The sequence below is a fragment of the Culex quinquefasciatus genome, chromosome 2 (genome assembly GCF_015732765.1).
Source record: "Culex quinquefasciatus strain JHB chromosome 2, VPISU_Cqui_1.0_pri_paternal, whole genome shotgun sequence".
NCBI lineage: Eukaryota > Metazoa > Arthropoda > Insecta > Diptera > Culicidae > Culex > Culex quinquefasciatus.
In genome coordinates this window covers 100752735-100769209 of record NC_051862.1, presented here as the reverse complement: position 1 = coordinate 100769209, position 16475 = coordinate 100752735, and the positions used below count along the sequence as shown (strand labels likewise).

Genomic DNA, 16475 nt, shown 5'->3' with positions numbered 1-16475 from the left:
CTACCCCGCCGGTACATCGCACTGTGCAAGCGCGAAATGCTGGTCATCTTCAGGCCGGAACTGTTCGAGTATATCGTCAACGCGTACGTCGAACTGCGCCGCGAGACACGCAACAACAACAATTTCTGCGATCAATCCATGAAACTGATCCAAATTTTGGTTGGATCATCATAAAAAGTACCTTTAACATAGTTATATAGCATGGACTCACAAAAGAAACACAGCAGTAAATAATAATGTTCGTGCAAGACGGTATTTGTGTCCATCCCCTGTATGTTTACTTTCTTACCACTATTGTACTGACCAGAACAGAACAATAAAGCTTTTGCCTCGTCGCGCGCTGACCACCGTCCGAGACGGTTGGCTCTGCAGTCCACTTAAATGATTGTTTTATTTCTATTCAATTGGAGATTCTACGCGCCTGGACAACAACAACACAACGTAGGGAATTCGAAGTCAGCCTCTGGCTGAACAAATAAATATTTGACTTAAAATGAATTTATTACGCTTAACAAAATCTTGTTGGAGGGCAGGTGGGGAGGGGGTGAAAGAAAGAGGAGGGAGGGGTCCTTAAAGTGGGGATGTATTAGCTCATCCATAATTTAATAATATAAACTCGCAACCATGGTCATGGTAACCTTCACAGCAACTTCATAAAAAGTTTAACTCCATGTTGCACACACTCTCACTTTTAATTTCTCGATACGCAATTCTGTTGCACTTGCAAATGTATGAAAAGACTATTTATTATAAAAAATCAACTATAGAAAAACATGAAAAGTCATAAAAATGGACGTATATCATTTCGATACCATACAATTACCCAAATTTGTATGAAAAAACATATAAAAATCAAAAAATAATTTTGCCGCCTGTTTGTATGGAGATGGCCCATAGAGTTATCTGCGTGCGCATGTATTGCGTGTACGTACACGAAAAAGATTGAGGTTAAATTTTGTACCCGCCAGCAAAACAAATGGGGTGCTGGTGTGCGTGAGCTCGGGCTTAGATAACTCTATATAGAGTTATCTACGTGCGCATGTATTGCGTGTACGTACACGAAAAAGATTGAGGTTAAATTTTGTACCCGCCAGCAAAACAAATGGGGTGCTGGTGTGCGTGAGCTCGGGCTTAGATAACTCTATTGGCGCGCCATCAAAGCTCCTTTGACAATCTGTAGTATAAACCATCCCAGTCAGTTCAATTTGAATTCCGAAATGGAATCTAATTGGATTCTAACTAGATTCCGTTTCAGAATTCGAATTTGGAAGCATTTCCATTCGAGCAGTTTTTGCTTTTTTCTACAATGTATTTCTTATGGAGCGAACTGTCAGAAACTGCTCGACTTCGGGTGCTCCATGGCTGGGATAGAGTAATGGTATAAATTATACCGTCATCAGGGGTGACTTTGTGTCTGGGGCGGGAGATTTTCTCATACAAATATGCTGAAATTTGTATGAACCAATCTCACCCGCAGACCCAATGTCACCTGGTCATTATGGAAACTCTTAAAGTATTTTCATACATTTCTATAATCAACTGAGAACCTCTGTTATTTGAACAACATTATTTTCGACAAATACGCGCATGGCAAGTAAAGATGTTAACATTGTGTCCAACATTGATATTATTTGTTTACATTTTTTAATTTCTTCTTTCGGAATGAAACAGGTAAAGATTAAGATTATTCCATTCGTATTCTAAAATGTTTGAAAGCCATACAAAATTAAAATGTTAGTGTCACAAAAAATGATAAAGCACCAACACATCTCGGAGTACAAATTACGATTGGAGATAGCTGGAGATAGCTCAAAGAGATCTACTAGAACACAGAAGTAGTGACGATATAGGAAGATATTGCACACATTTACTACCAATGTGTGCGCTGGCAGCATAGTTTGCATAGCACAGTAAAAAAATGAATGATTTTATGCAATAGGATGTAGTAACAATCGCATAATTTTATTTCAAACATGTGAATGCAATTTATGTTTTATGTACCTTACTGAAAAGTTTCAATTAAATAATTTCTTTTTCAATTAAATTGAGCAAAAATACTGAAGACATTATGATGGTTTACACGGATTGCCCATTCCAAAATACAAACAATTTTTTATTGCCTCCTGACTGTGTTACTTCATATTTAGTTTACGCGACACCATAAAACGAAAACTATGTGCGCTACTCATACTATACTGATTCTACTACTGATGTGTGCTGATAGATAGAATTGAAAGTAGTCAGATCGAATCTACACATTCTGAAGTGAAAAAATCTAGCAATAGCTACAGTTCAATGCGAATCATGTAATTTTAGTGTTGTTTGACCATTTGTTGTGTTTTGTGTTGTATATGAATATAGTTCACTGTTTTCGCTTGCTAAATTGAATATGGATTCTTTCGGCTGCTACAAGAGGTATGTGCGTGAATTGAAATGCCAAGATTACTTCATTTTCAGAATTTTCACAGACTGTTGAGCATTTGGTTGTGTAATCGTGTTTACAGTGGCATGCTAAATATACAAACGCAAAATCCTTCTCCTAATTCGAAATATGTGCGCCACAAATTGTAAAATGTTAAGCAATCGGCCACTACCGGCATGCAAAACTATCGATTTTTTTATTTCTTCACTGCCAGACATAATAGGATAATTTTTAGGCATATATTTGAAGGTGAAAAAGTCATCCATGACTCTTTTTCTATAAAAAATGCCTTTGAAACATCCAAATCACATACTAGCTAGTGGAGTGGCAGCTGGTTTGAATATATTAGAAGCTATAATTTTCGTCAACAAGACTCCGTATCACAATCTTGCATAAGTTAAAGATGGAACATTTGGAGTGTTACTAGAAAATAATTGGCCCATTTAGATTTATCTGGGTGATCAGTAAACAATATTCATATAGACAATTATTGTTTTAAGACCTTATATGAAATAACACGCATTAAAAATAACAATAAAAAATCAAAATACAATTTTGTAAACATTAAAATCAAGTATTGTAAATATTCCAATGACTAAATTCCTAGCAAGATAAATAAAAAACGTAACTTTATCCACCTTATGGTGGTTGATGCCTTCCTCACATTAATATACTTTTGATAGGGTTATCAAATCTTCAATCTTTTAGGCTCAAAGGAAAGGTCTTTTGATTACACATCTTACGGTGGGTCACTTGATGGATCCGCTCATCTTTTCTACCAAAATATCTGATCCGGCCTCCAAAATGTGCAGTATGTAAAAAAAGTATTTACACCTTGATTTACACCCCTTGGGCACTATGCACATTTTTTGATGCACGCAGAAAAATGTTTTGTAGAATCAGCCTGTACGAAGTTTGAATCAACAATTTTTTTGTTGAATATAATCAACGACGATTTTGCGTTGAAACAAACCTTGATGTTCTCAATTCCACAAAAGTCTTTTGTTGTTTCGAAAAAGCTGCTTTGACGTTTAGCGTTGATTCAACAAAAATAAAGATTTTCAAATCAACAAAACGTTTTGTTGATTCAAATATGCCTTATTTTTCTGCGTGTGATACATGTAAATAAAAAAAAAGTTTGACAGGAACCTAGTACTACGTAAATGTTATTTGTTGACAAATCACCATAAATCCAGTCTCCCAACTCCAAATAGGCATCCTTGACTGATTAAAAAAATAATTTGGATTGAATATAAAGATTACTAACTACTTAGTATAAAAGTTTATATAACTCTGGAAATTCTATATAAAACTTATCTAAACTTAATTTTGCAAACTTTTAATTCAACTAAATGTCAATATAATAACATAGAATTGCTAAATAAACATTTTGGAGTGGGTATAGCACCGTTTTGGGGGTATTAGTATCGATAGAATAGATTTTTCGTTGGAATTTCGTACCAACCCGGAATTACGTCGTAGGAAAATCCGCCGGCATCCGAACCGGTCCACGATTCACAAGTCAACCTATGTGGAATCGGAAAGGGCATAAAATTTCCGATCTTTTGATACCCAAACATCTAGGTTTTCTTTAAAACCTACGTTTTTAAATACCTGGTTAAAAAGTAAGTTTGATCCACGAAAACAAAAATTACGAAATTCCATACATTTTTGGCAGGTTGCTCCTACCCTGTTTGAAAAATGTCGCACGTCGTACGAGTTGTCGAACGGTTTTGATTTTACCGTTTCGATATCGATTGGTCGAAAGGACGACAAACGGACGACAAACACTTGACATGCTCGACATAGTTTTTTCGATCGATTTTCCTTCAATTCGACGTCGATTATCGTCGACGCAAACAGTTTGACAGTTCTCTTCAGTTGATCTTGTTCGGACTTGATTGCAACCGAATCGAACCAGCTGTCGTTACTTTTGGTATTTGGTTTAGGAGCTGAGAAGATTTTGGACGATTTTCGACGGATAATAGGTAAGTTTAGTTCTAGATTGTGATATTTTTGCTGCCGAAATGATCCGGCCGGGGTGCGAGTGACCGAATCAAAGTGTCTTCCTTGGTGTCTTCTATTCCAGATATCGGTCTTCGAGGCGGTGAAGGAGGACGGGAAATTTGGCGGGTCATTCCGGAAGACGGGACGGGAAGGAACCGGTTTGCGATCGAGGTAGCGGTTGGTGTTTGGTGTTTTACTTTCCGCGGAGGTTGCGGCACATACCTGATGAAACTGGTGAGTCATGTTTTAGAAACGAAGTGTGTGTTTGTATTGTATTAAATTCAAAACCTCAAAACATAAAAATTGTTATCTAATCCACGTTTTTACCCAATAATTCTAAACTAAAGAAAAATCTAAATTACCAGAATTTAAAAAATCTTAAACACTAAAACTGTAAAATTCTAAAGTTTTTCAAACTCTAGTATTTCAAATTATAGAATGCAAGCTTTTGAATACTAAAAATTTCTTCAAATTCATAGAATATTGTAAATTGTTAATATTCTTAAATTATAGAATTTAATAAATCATAAAATTTTCGAGGTCTTAAAGTTCTCAAAACATTTCACTAAAAAATCTGAAATTCTAAAATATTTAAATTTGGGAATTGAAAAAACCTCAAAAACTGAAATTCTTTAATTCTAAAATACTTAACTTGTTAAATTCTAACATTATTAAAATTCTTATAATCCCAAAATTCATGAAATAAAAAAAAATCTAAATGTCGTTCGTCATATTTAGAATTAGAGTTTAGAATTCAAAAATTCTAAAAATTATGAGTTTAAAATTCTAAAAATTCTAAAATAAAATTACAATCAAAAATTTTTATAGTTTTATATTTTGAAAATTCGAAAAATTTTAGAATTTTAGAATTTAAGAATTTAAGAATTTAAGAATTTAAGAATTTAAGAATTTAAGAATTTAAGAATTTAAATTTAAATTTAAGAATTTAAGAATTTAAGAATTTAAGAATTTAAGAATTTAAGAATTTAAGAATTTAAGAATTTAAGAATTTAAGAATTTAAGAATTTAAGAATTTAAGAATTTAAGAATTTAAGAATTTAAGAATTTAAGAATTTAAGAATTTAAGAATTAAGAATTTAAGAATTTAAGAATTTAAGAATTTAAGAATTTAAGAATTTAAGAATTTAAGAATTTAAGAATTTAAGAATTTAAGAATTTAAGAATTTAAGAATTTAAGAATTTAAGAATTTAAGAATTTAAGAATTTAAGAATTTAAGAATTTTAGAATTTTACAATTTTAGAATTTTCGAATTTTCGAATTTTAGAATTTTAGAATTTTAGAATTTTAGAATTTTAGAATTTTAGAATTTTAGAATTTTAGAATTTTAGAATTTTAGAATTTTAGATTTTTTTTTAGAATGATATTTTTAAAAATCCTAATATTTAAAAGCCCAAATACCTAAAACTTAATTGTATAATCCTTAAAAATCTTCTAAGTTCTAGAGTTCTTAAATAACTTTAAAGAATTTTGAAATTTATAAATTTTAAAATCCTAAATTTCAAATATTTTAAAATTTCAAAAAATTAGCAAACATACATGCTTAATTGAAAAAAAATAAATTCTTGCAATTTCGATTTTAAAATTAGTTGCAAAAAAATGAGTTTTATAGGTTTTTAAATCTATTTTTAAAATGTCTTAATTTTTAATTGATTTTTATGTTGAAAATACCTTTTTTGAAATTTTTATGTTATTAATATTTAAGTATGAATTTAATTTATAAATTGATGCCAATTATAGTAATTTGGCAAATGTCGCAGTGTATATTAAGAAGCTATCCTGCTCATTCCTACCTAATGTAAACGTCAACGTTATCTTTTTTCAGGCAACTAAAATATTCCAATCTGATCATGCCGGAAACCATGAGTTCGCCTCCGTAGAACCCACGGAAGTATTCTCGTATCCCCGGTGGCCATCAATCCGCCTGAGATCCAAGATTGGCGGGTTAAACTTTGATCAGCTCGTCGAGAAGCAAAGTCAACACCAACATCAAGCCGGAAGCTGCGGTCAAGGCAAATCCGAGAGCATCCGAAGAATGCCAAGTTGGAGAAGAATCGGCGATCCGGAAGTTAAATTTCGTGAAAAAGTTAATATTATTGTGAAATTAGATGTGTTTGAATAAAAAAAAATAAAAAAAACACAACAGTTTTTTCAACAGCAACATAACCTAAAAATCCGAAATGACAGCACACGACAATAGCACGACATTCTAAATAACAAAACCGTGCGACGTCGGTCGAATGTCGTACGACAATGTCGTACAATTTCGATTATCGATCGCACGACAAATACGACATTTTGGTGCAAAAACGTCTGATATTCGTGCGATAGTCGCGCGACATTGTCGTGCGACGTCGTACGATTGCACGGACGACAAACGACGGACGTCCGACGGACTTTTCAGTCAGGGATTTGTCGTGCGATCGATGATCGAAATTGTACGACATTGTCGTACGACATTCGACCGACGTCGAACGGTTTTGTTATTTAGAATGTCGTGTGCTGTCATTTCGGATTTTTAGGTTATGTTGCAGTTGAAAAAAACTGTTGTTTTGTTTTTATTGTTTTTTTTTTTATTTCAACTGTCAAAATTTCAAAAAAATATTTACTTGTTCACTTAATTTCACTTGCGGATCGCCGATTCTTCTCCAACTTTGCTTCCTTCGGGATTTGCCTTGACCGCAACTTCCGGCTTGGATGTTGGAGGCGGCCGTAGCAGCATCTTGGCCGTGTTGGACTTTTGCTCCTCGACGCGCTGATCAAAACCCGGATGCGACACCTTGGCGACGATCTTGAACCTCCGACGGATTGATGTTTACCGGAGTACGAGAGGCTGCTTCCTTGGGTTCTACGGAAGCCACGCGGGACCACACGGGGACGTATGGTTTCCGGCAGGATCAGATCAGAATATGTTTGTTGCCTGAAAAAATATAACATCAATCAACAATTGGCAAGAATTTTCTAAATTAAATTCAGAATTCAATAATAATAATAATAAAATTTCAAAACAATACAATTTCAAATATGTAATATTCAAATATTTTGTAACTATAAAAGAAAACTAAATTTATTTATTCTCGCTTATTTTATTACTCTTCTCATTGAAAAGTGCCAGCGACAAAATTGGGCGAAAAGTTCATCGCCCGGAGATCGCGAGTTGGCGCGAGCGAATGAACACCGCGAAAAAAGATTCGGGGGTGCATTGGGGTTAAATGATTATTTCGTTATTCGATTTAATTAGAAAATAATTATTTTTTCGTAAATATCGCTACTTTGATGCGATGTAATTAATTTTTACAGTAAATTAGGCATTGTTACATCAAATTTGACCTTTCAAACGCACTAGAATGGCCAAATTTTAAAACAACAATGTTTGCCAATTTGACCATTTTACCCCCAATTCCCCTTGTAGAACAAAAGAAAAGTTCATCCGCGGACTGTCAGCAGCGCGCTGTTTTGTTTGCTAGATCAACATTTGGAAATGTCGAACGTTGAAGGAAATCGCTCAAAAAATGGAAATTAACTGATTTCAAATGTTTTGGCCGCAAATGAAAGTTTAGGGTGGCTAATTTTTGATTCCGATCTGTAAAACTTGTTCTGGCGAGGGTTCTGGGCACTGCGGCAATCGATTTTAACGGCGGGTTGCTTCCGGTTGCATTTGATTTGCGGAGAAGGTTTTCAATCCATCAGGGGCTTATTGGGGCAACAGTTTCGGTAATCCGGAACTTCTGGTAAGTTTAATATTTGCAGTGTTTAGCATGAAAAACAAACATAGACTAACTACTTTTTTCGAAAAATCATAACTCCTCGACATTTTAACCGATTTCAATTGTCTTATACGCAAATGAAAGGTGATAAGTTAGCCTTTCAAAGAAAAATAGTAAAAAGTTTAAAAAATCTAGCCTAACATATGAAAATGGCGTATGAAACTTTAAAATGCCGTTTTGACGGTGTCTGAACCAAAGAGCTTATGTCTGGAAATATTTTTATCGGATTCCCCGGACATTTTTACATAACATACTGAAAAATGGGAGGAGTTCATTAACAGGATTCCAAGATATGATTTTTTGAAAAAAAAATCCGTGTTTTTTTACGCGCCGCGCGCAAAAAACCGGAGAATGACGAATTTGGCAAAAATCATCTTTTTCACTAAAACTGCGATAACTTTAAAATTTCAACGATGACATGTCTGGGTACCAAAAGTTGCGTCTTTTAATTAAAACAATTTTGATCCCCAAACATCTATAGGTCATCGCTGAAATTTTAAAGTTATCGCAGTTTTAGTGAAAATGTTGATTTTTTGCCAATTTCGGCATGCTCCGGTTTTTGCGCGCGGAGCGTCAAAAAACACGGATTTTATTTTCAAAAAATCATATCTCGGAATCCTGTTAGGGACCATCCATATACAACGTGGACAATTTAGGGGAGGGAGGTATGGCGATTGTCCATGCTCCATACAAAAAAGTTTTTTTTTGTATGGTCAATTGTTCACGAGGGGGAGGGGGGGTTTGGGTTTTCCAAAAAAAGTGTCCACGTAGTTTGTGGATGGTCCCTTAATGAACTACTCCCATTTTTTGGTTTGTTACGTAAAAATGTCCGGGAAATCCGCTAAAAATATTTCCAGACACCGTCAAAACGGCATTTTAAAGTTTCATACGCCCTTTTCATATGTTAGGCTAGATTTTTGAAACTTCTTACCATTTTTCTTATCACCAACTTATCACCTTTCATTTGCGTATAAGAAAATTGAAATCGGTTAAAATGGCGAGGAGTTATGATTTTTCGAAAAAAATGGTTTTTGCGCAAATCGACGAAAATTTCCATTTTTCAGACCACCGGCGTAGGTCACCCCAATGGCCAAACAAAAAAATACGGGTCGAATTATTTCGGCCAGGGAACCCTCAGAAAAATTTTGAGCCCGATCCGAGCACTTTTGTTTTTTCCATGCTGTTTTCGTGGGGAATTGCTGCATATAGACCTCCATTGATCACGCATGATCTCAGGGGGTACCGGAAAACAAACCCCGTAATGGCGGACAATAGGGTCCTAAAGCCCTAAGTCAATTGTTATGTTCAACGGTAAAAAACAGATTAAAAACCATCTCTGATCACTTTTTTCATTTAAATGCAAAAAATAGGACAGGACTGTTGCCCCCGAATAAGCCCCTGATGGATTGAAAAACCTTCTCCGCAAATCAAATGCAACCGGAAGCAACCCGCCGTTAAAATCGATTGCCGCAGTGCCCAGAACCCTCGCCAGAACAAGTTTTACAGATCGGAATCAAAAATTAGCCACCCTTACCTTTCATTTGCGGCCAAAACATTTGAAATCGGTTAATTTCCATTTTTGAGCGATTTCCTTCAACGTTCGACATTTCCAAATGTTGATCTAGCAAACAAAACAGCGCGCTGCTGACAGTCCGCGGATGAACTTTTCTTTTGTTCTACAAGGGGAATTGGGGGTAAAAAGGTCAAATTGGTAAACATTGTTGTTTTAAAATTTGGCCATTCTAGTGCGATTGAAAGGTCAAATTTGATATAACAATGCCTAATTTACTGTAAAAATTAATTACATCGCATCAAAGTAGCGATATTTACGAAAAAAATATTATTTTCTAATTAAACCGAATAACGAAATAATCATTTAACCCCAATGCACCCCCGAATCTTTTTTCGCGGTGTTCATTCGCTCGCGCCAACTCGCGATCTCCGGGCGATGAACTTTTCGCCCAATTTTGTCGCTGGCACTTTTCAATGAGAAGAGTAATAACAATTGACTTAGGGCTTTAGGACCCTATTGTCCGCCATTACGGGGTTTGTTTTCCGGTACCCCCTGAGATCATGCGTGATCAATGGAGGTCTATATGCAGCAATTCCCCACGAAAACAGCATGGAAAAAACAAAAGTGCTCGGATCGGGCTCAAAATTTTTCTGAGGGTTCCCTGGCCGAAATAATTCGACCCGTATTTTTTTGGCCATTGGGGTGACCTGCGCCGGTGGTCTGAAAAATGGAAATTTTCGTCGATTTGCGCAAAACCATTTTTTCGAAAAATCATAACTCCTCGCCATTTTAACCGATTTCAATTTTCTTATACGCAAATGAAAGGTGATAAGTTGGTGATAAGAAAAATGGTAAGAAGTTTCAAAAATCTAGCCTAACATATGAAAAGGGCGTATGAAACTTTAAAATGCCGTTTTGACGGTGTCTGAACCAAAGAGCTTATATCTGGAAATATTTTTAGCGGATTTCCCGGACATTTTTACGTAACAAACCAAAAAATGGGAGGAGTTCATTAAGGGACCATCCACAAACTACGTGGACACTTTTTTTGGAAAACCCAAACCCCCCCTCCCCCTCGTGAACGCAAAAACCGCTCCGCGCGCAAAAACCGGAGCATGCCGAAATTGGCAAAAAATCAACATTTTCACTAAAACTGCGATAACTTTAAAATTTCAGCGATGACCTATAGATGTTTGGGGATCAAAATTGTTTTAATTAAAAGACGCAACTTTTGGTACCCAGACATGTCATCGTTGAAATTTTAAAGTTATCGCAGTTTTAGTGAAAAAAGATGATTTTTTGCCAAATTCGTCATTCTCCGGTTTTTGCGCGCGGCGCGTAAAAAAACACGGATTTTATTTTCAAAAAATCATATCTTGGAATCCTGTTAATGAACTCCTCCCATTTTTCAGTATGTTATGTAAAAATGTCCGGGGAATCCGATAAAAATATTTCCAGACATAGGCTCTTTGGTCCAGACACCGTCAAAACGGCATTTTAAAGTTTCATACGCCATTTTCATATGTTAGGCTAGATTTTTTTAAACTTTTTACTATTTTTCTTTGAAAGGCTAACTTATCACCTTTCATTTGCGTATAAGACAATTGAAATCGGTTAAAATGTCGAGGAGTTATGATTTTCCGAAAAAAAGTAGTTAGTCTATGTTTGTTTTTCATGCTAAACACTGCAAATATTAAACTTACCAGAAGTTCCGGATTACCGAAACTGTTGCCCCCAATAAGCCCCTGATGGATTGAAAAACCTTCTCCGCAAATCAAATGCAACCGGAAGCAACCCGCCGTTAAAATCGATTGCCGCAGTGCCCAGAACCCTCGCCAGAACAAGTTTTACAGATCGGAATCAAAAATTAGCCACCCTAAACTTTCATTTGCGGCCAAAACATTTGAAATCGGTTAATTTCCATTTATTGAGCGATTTCCTTTAACGTTCGACATTTCCAAATGTTGATCTAGCAAACAAAACAGCGTGCTGCTGACAGTTCGCGGATGAACTTTTCTTTTGTTCTACAAGGGGAATTGGGGGTAAAAAGGTCAAATTGGTAAACATTGTTGTTTTAAAATTTGGCCATTCTAGTGCGATTGAAAGGTCAAATTTGATATAACAATGCCTAATTTACTGTAAAAATTAATTACATCGCATCAAAGTAGCGATATGTACGAAAAAATAATTATTTTCTAATTAAACCGAATAACGAAATAATCATTTAACCCCAATGCACCCCCGAATCTTTTTTCGCGGTGTTCATTCGCTCGCGCCAACTCGCGATCTCCGGGCGATGAACTTTTCGCCCAATTTTGTCGCTGGCACTTTTCAATGAGAAGAGTAATAAAAGAATTTTTAAAAGTTTAAAATATTTAAAAGAAATAAAAACTTTAACATTTTTAAAATTTAAAAAATTTATTTTGTAAAATTTTTGTATTTTTTTTTATTTTTAGAATTTTTTAAATTTGTTTTATTTAAAATTATCAAAAATTTAAGATGTGCAAAAAAAAGAGATTTTTTTAATTTTTAGAATTTTAAGAATTTTACTAATTTTTAAAATGCGTAGAATTTACAACAAATAGAATTTTTGATAATTTTTATTTAAAAATATAAATTATTTGAATTTTAGCATTTTTAGAATTTACAATTTTGGAATTTTAGAACATATAATTTTTAGAATTTTAGAATTCAAAATTTCAACTCGTGCGACTAACGTTTTGGGAATTTATGAACTTTATAATGTTAGATTTTTAGTATTTATGAATTGAAAATTTTGTATTTAAGAATTAGGAATTTTAATAATTAAATTATTGTCAATTTTAAAATTTTCATATTTTAGAGTTTATTTTTTTAATATTTGAAGACTTTGAGAATTTTAAATTAATGAATTGTATAATTTAAGAATATTAACAATTTGCACAATATCAAGAAATTAAATGAATTTAGAATTTTCAATTTCTTGCATTCTTAAGTTCTGGAATGCTAGAATTTTGAATTAAGAATGAAAAACTTTATAATTTAATTTTACAATTATCAAATCAAATCAGCGTTGAAGTTTTTTTTAAGCATTATTGGATTAAAAAGTTAAGAATTTGTGATGTTCATCTAATTTTTAATTTCGATCGTCCAATCGCACTCCCAGCACACCTCCTCCATCGTTTCTAAAACATGACTCACCAGTTCCATTAGATATGGATGCAACCTCCCGCGGAAAGTAAAACACCAAACACTAACGGCTTCCTCGATCGCAAACTGGTTCCTTCCCGTCCCGTCTTCCGGAATGGCTCGCCGAGTAATCCATATTTCCCGTCCTCCTCTTCCTCCTATACCGCCACGAAGACCGCAATCTGGAATACAAGACAATTTGATTCGGTTGTCGCCCACTCCGGCCGGAACATTCCGGCAGAAAAAGTAATTCAATCTAGAACACAACTTACCTTTAAACTGGCCAAAATCCTCCCAAAGCCTAAAACCAACAACAATTTGTTCGACTCGGTTGCAATCAAGTCCGAACAAGTTCAACTGAAGAGAACTGTCAAACTGTTTGCGTCGACGATAATCGACGTCGAATTGAAGGCAAATCGATGGAAAAAACAACGTCGGGCATGTCGAGTGTTTGTCGTCCTTTCGACCAATCGATATCGAAACGGTAAAATCAAAACCGTGCGACAACTCGTACGACGTGCGACATTTTTCAAACAGGGATACGACATTTTGGTGCAAAAACGTATGACATAAGCATAAGCATAGGTGCCCACCCGCAGTTGCTACTCCGTTATTGACTACAGATTGTCGAGGGAGACAGATTGGCCGATGCAAAATAAATCGGCACTGGCAACGTATGTTTTGCGCTTGCAACACTGCCAGTTTTGCTGGGAGTAAAGGGCGGTTGGTGTCCAGCACGTTTGGTGTCCAGAAACATTGGCCAATCTGTTTGCCTTGACAATCTGTATTATTGACCAGGACCTCCAGAAGTTACATCCACGAGCCGTGGAAGATAAGTGGGTGCTATCATTCCTCGCTTCGCAACTTCTCAAAGGCCCCTATCATGCTGATCAATACCGGCGCCGGCCACGACCAGTGGTAGGGTCACGGGGAAGTGGATGGGAATGTTAGTCCGATACTTGAGTGATAGAGACCGCCCAATCGACTGCTTCTCCGACAAAGTATCACATGAGTTTTGAGGGGGTTAGTAGATGGGTATGAGGTCAGGATTCACGAGTGGCAGTGATGTGACCATGAGCATTTTGTTTATCGGTTGAAAATGTTAAATCTTAGGCAGCCGGCTGCGGAAAGATAAATAATTGATTATTTAAAAAGTTTTTTAATCGAACGCGTGCCAACCGAGCAGTAGTGCTATGGGCTGGACTTATCAGTATATTTTTACTGTTTGTACAATTTAGATAACGCGAGCAAATTTCAAAAATAGTAGATGAGTTAATACTAAAGCTGCCAGTTGGAATAAATTATTACGATCAACGAATATAAACGAAGGAAAACAGGACACCACGTAACCGATTGTAATGAAATTAAAACAATAACTTAAACGAACTTAACCGGCGACGTGCCTTCCTATCAACGATGATAAAAGAAGGACTTATAAATTTAAAATATAAAAAGACTCCAAAAAATACGTTGCATAGTAACCGCGAAGTCCCGCTACTCACAATCGAATCCGAAAGATAGCTATCTAGAATTTTAAATATAGTATTAATTCGACCGCGATCCTCCAGAAATTCTTCGTCGGCGTGCCTTCCGATCAACGGTGATGTAAGAAGGGCTTTATTCATTAAAATGATTTTATACCATAAGCCTTAAAACATATTCGTCGGCGTGCCTTCCGATCATCGATGATATAGAAAGGACTTAATCCAGCAATACGACTTGCTTGTCTCGAAAAAAAAGAATTCGGATCGTTTCTATCGAAAACTATGTAAAGAGAACAAAAATCAACTCATTGGCCAACGAACGCGCGAACTAAAAATAAAGAAAAAGAAGAAGAAGAAGACCAATCACCCCATGCACACAAACAGCGACACAAAAGAGATGAAAACAACACGAATCAGAAGAAATCCAATCACCCCATGTACACAAATAGCGACACAAAAGAGATGGAAAATAACACGAAAAAACAGGACTGCGCGTCCACACAGGCACCGCACTACTGATGCCATTATTTAATTATAATGACCAATCACCCCATGCACTCGAACAGCGACACAAAAGAGACGGAAAATAACCCGAAAAAAAAACAGGACTGCGCGTCCACACAGGCACCGCACTACTGATGCCATTATTTAATTATAATGACCAATCCCATGCACTCGAACAGCGACATAAAAGAGACGGAAAATAACACGAAAAAACAGGACTGCGCGTCCACACAGGCACCGCCCTACTGATGCCATTATTTAATTATAATGACCAATCACCCCATGCACTCGAACAGCGACATAAAAGAGACGGAAAATAACACGAAAAAACAGGACCGAGCGTCCACACACACTGAAAAAAACCAACATAGCAAGTTCACATGCTTTTTCACGTGAGCTAATCCAAAAACTAACACAATGAATTAACATGCTTTTCCTTTGACTTAGACATGACTTTCATTACAAATGCACGTGAAAACCGCGTCAGCTACACCCATCTTGATCCATTCTTTTTTCATGGGATTTTCATCCCAGATTCACGTGAATTGCACTTCGATTCACCCCAATTGACTTTTCCTTTAAGTTTCAAGTGAATTTCACGTTACTATCGAATGTTTTGATATTGAAGTTCGAAAAGAAAAAAATTGTCTAAGTCAAGATGGCCACTCACATTAAATCTGAGTCAGAGCTCTCGCGTTTAAATTGGACTATTCGCCAGAAAAGAGAGTTTTATTTTCGCGAAATTGTGGCAGGATTATCTCTAAAACTATGGTATGTATTTTCTAAATATTTCTTTGGACAAAAATTTATGCCTAACCATTTTTTTAATCATATTTTCAGGGAATTATCATCTGCTTCTCGCCGCCGCTGCCTCAAATTTTTTTAAGTATCTGCATAACATTTTTTTTGATGATGACTGACCCCCATCGAGGCATGTTTATGATTGTCAACGAGGATCCGGAAATGTCCAAGGAGACCCGCGAGAGTCCCGGTGTGTGGCGCAGGAGCACGGCTTGCTGCTTATACGGAGAGCATTTTTTGTGTGAAGTGTGAATGAAAAAGTGATGTGTATGTGTATTCTCGTAGAAGGCTTAAAGTGTAATATATTTTTAAAAATAAATGGAAAACTAATGAATGCACGAAACGCATTTTTATTTCAAAACATGAATATATAAAAAAGAAAAAGAAAAGGATACCAAAAATCTTCACTTGAAAAGCAATTGAAAAACATTTGATTTTAAAGTGAAATCCATTTAATTTTCATAAGCATTTCTTATGAAAGTCACATGAAACGACACATGAAGCTAACGTGATTTTCACTTGGTTTGCACATGCAGCGCGATGAAAATTTTCTATGTGATTTACACATGACTTTCACATGCAAAGTGGTATGGGGCAGATTCATGTGTAAAACATGTAATATTACTATGGGCCTTTCTTTCAGTGCAGGCACCGCACTACTGATGCCATTATTTAATTATAATGACCAATCACCCCATGCACTCGAACAGCGACATAAAAGAGACGGAAAATAACACGAAAAAACAGGACTGAGCGTCCACACAGGCACCGCACTACTGATGCCATTATT

At 35.7% G+C, this 16475-nt stretch overlaps 1 protein-coding gene across 4 annotated transcripts in view; it reads left to right on the top strand.

Annotated features, from left to right (window-relative positions):
* The first annotated feature begins 1580 nt into the window (after window positions 1-1580).
* The window catches only part of LOC6046191 (zinc finger protein 260), a 33324-nt gene continuing 18429 nt past the window's right edge, over window positions 1581-16475 (top strand). The window contains exon 1 of one of the 4 annotated variants that reach the window (XM_038252252.1): window positions 1581-1671. The gene's annotated coding sequence lies outside the window, so the exon portion shown is untranslated. Of the gene's footprint in view, window positions 1672-2150; window positions 2416-4641; window positions 4664-16475 lie in introns of those variants that run through there. The other 3 variants (XM_038252251.1, XM_038252254.1, XM_038252253.1) reach the window with 3 other exon arrangements.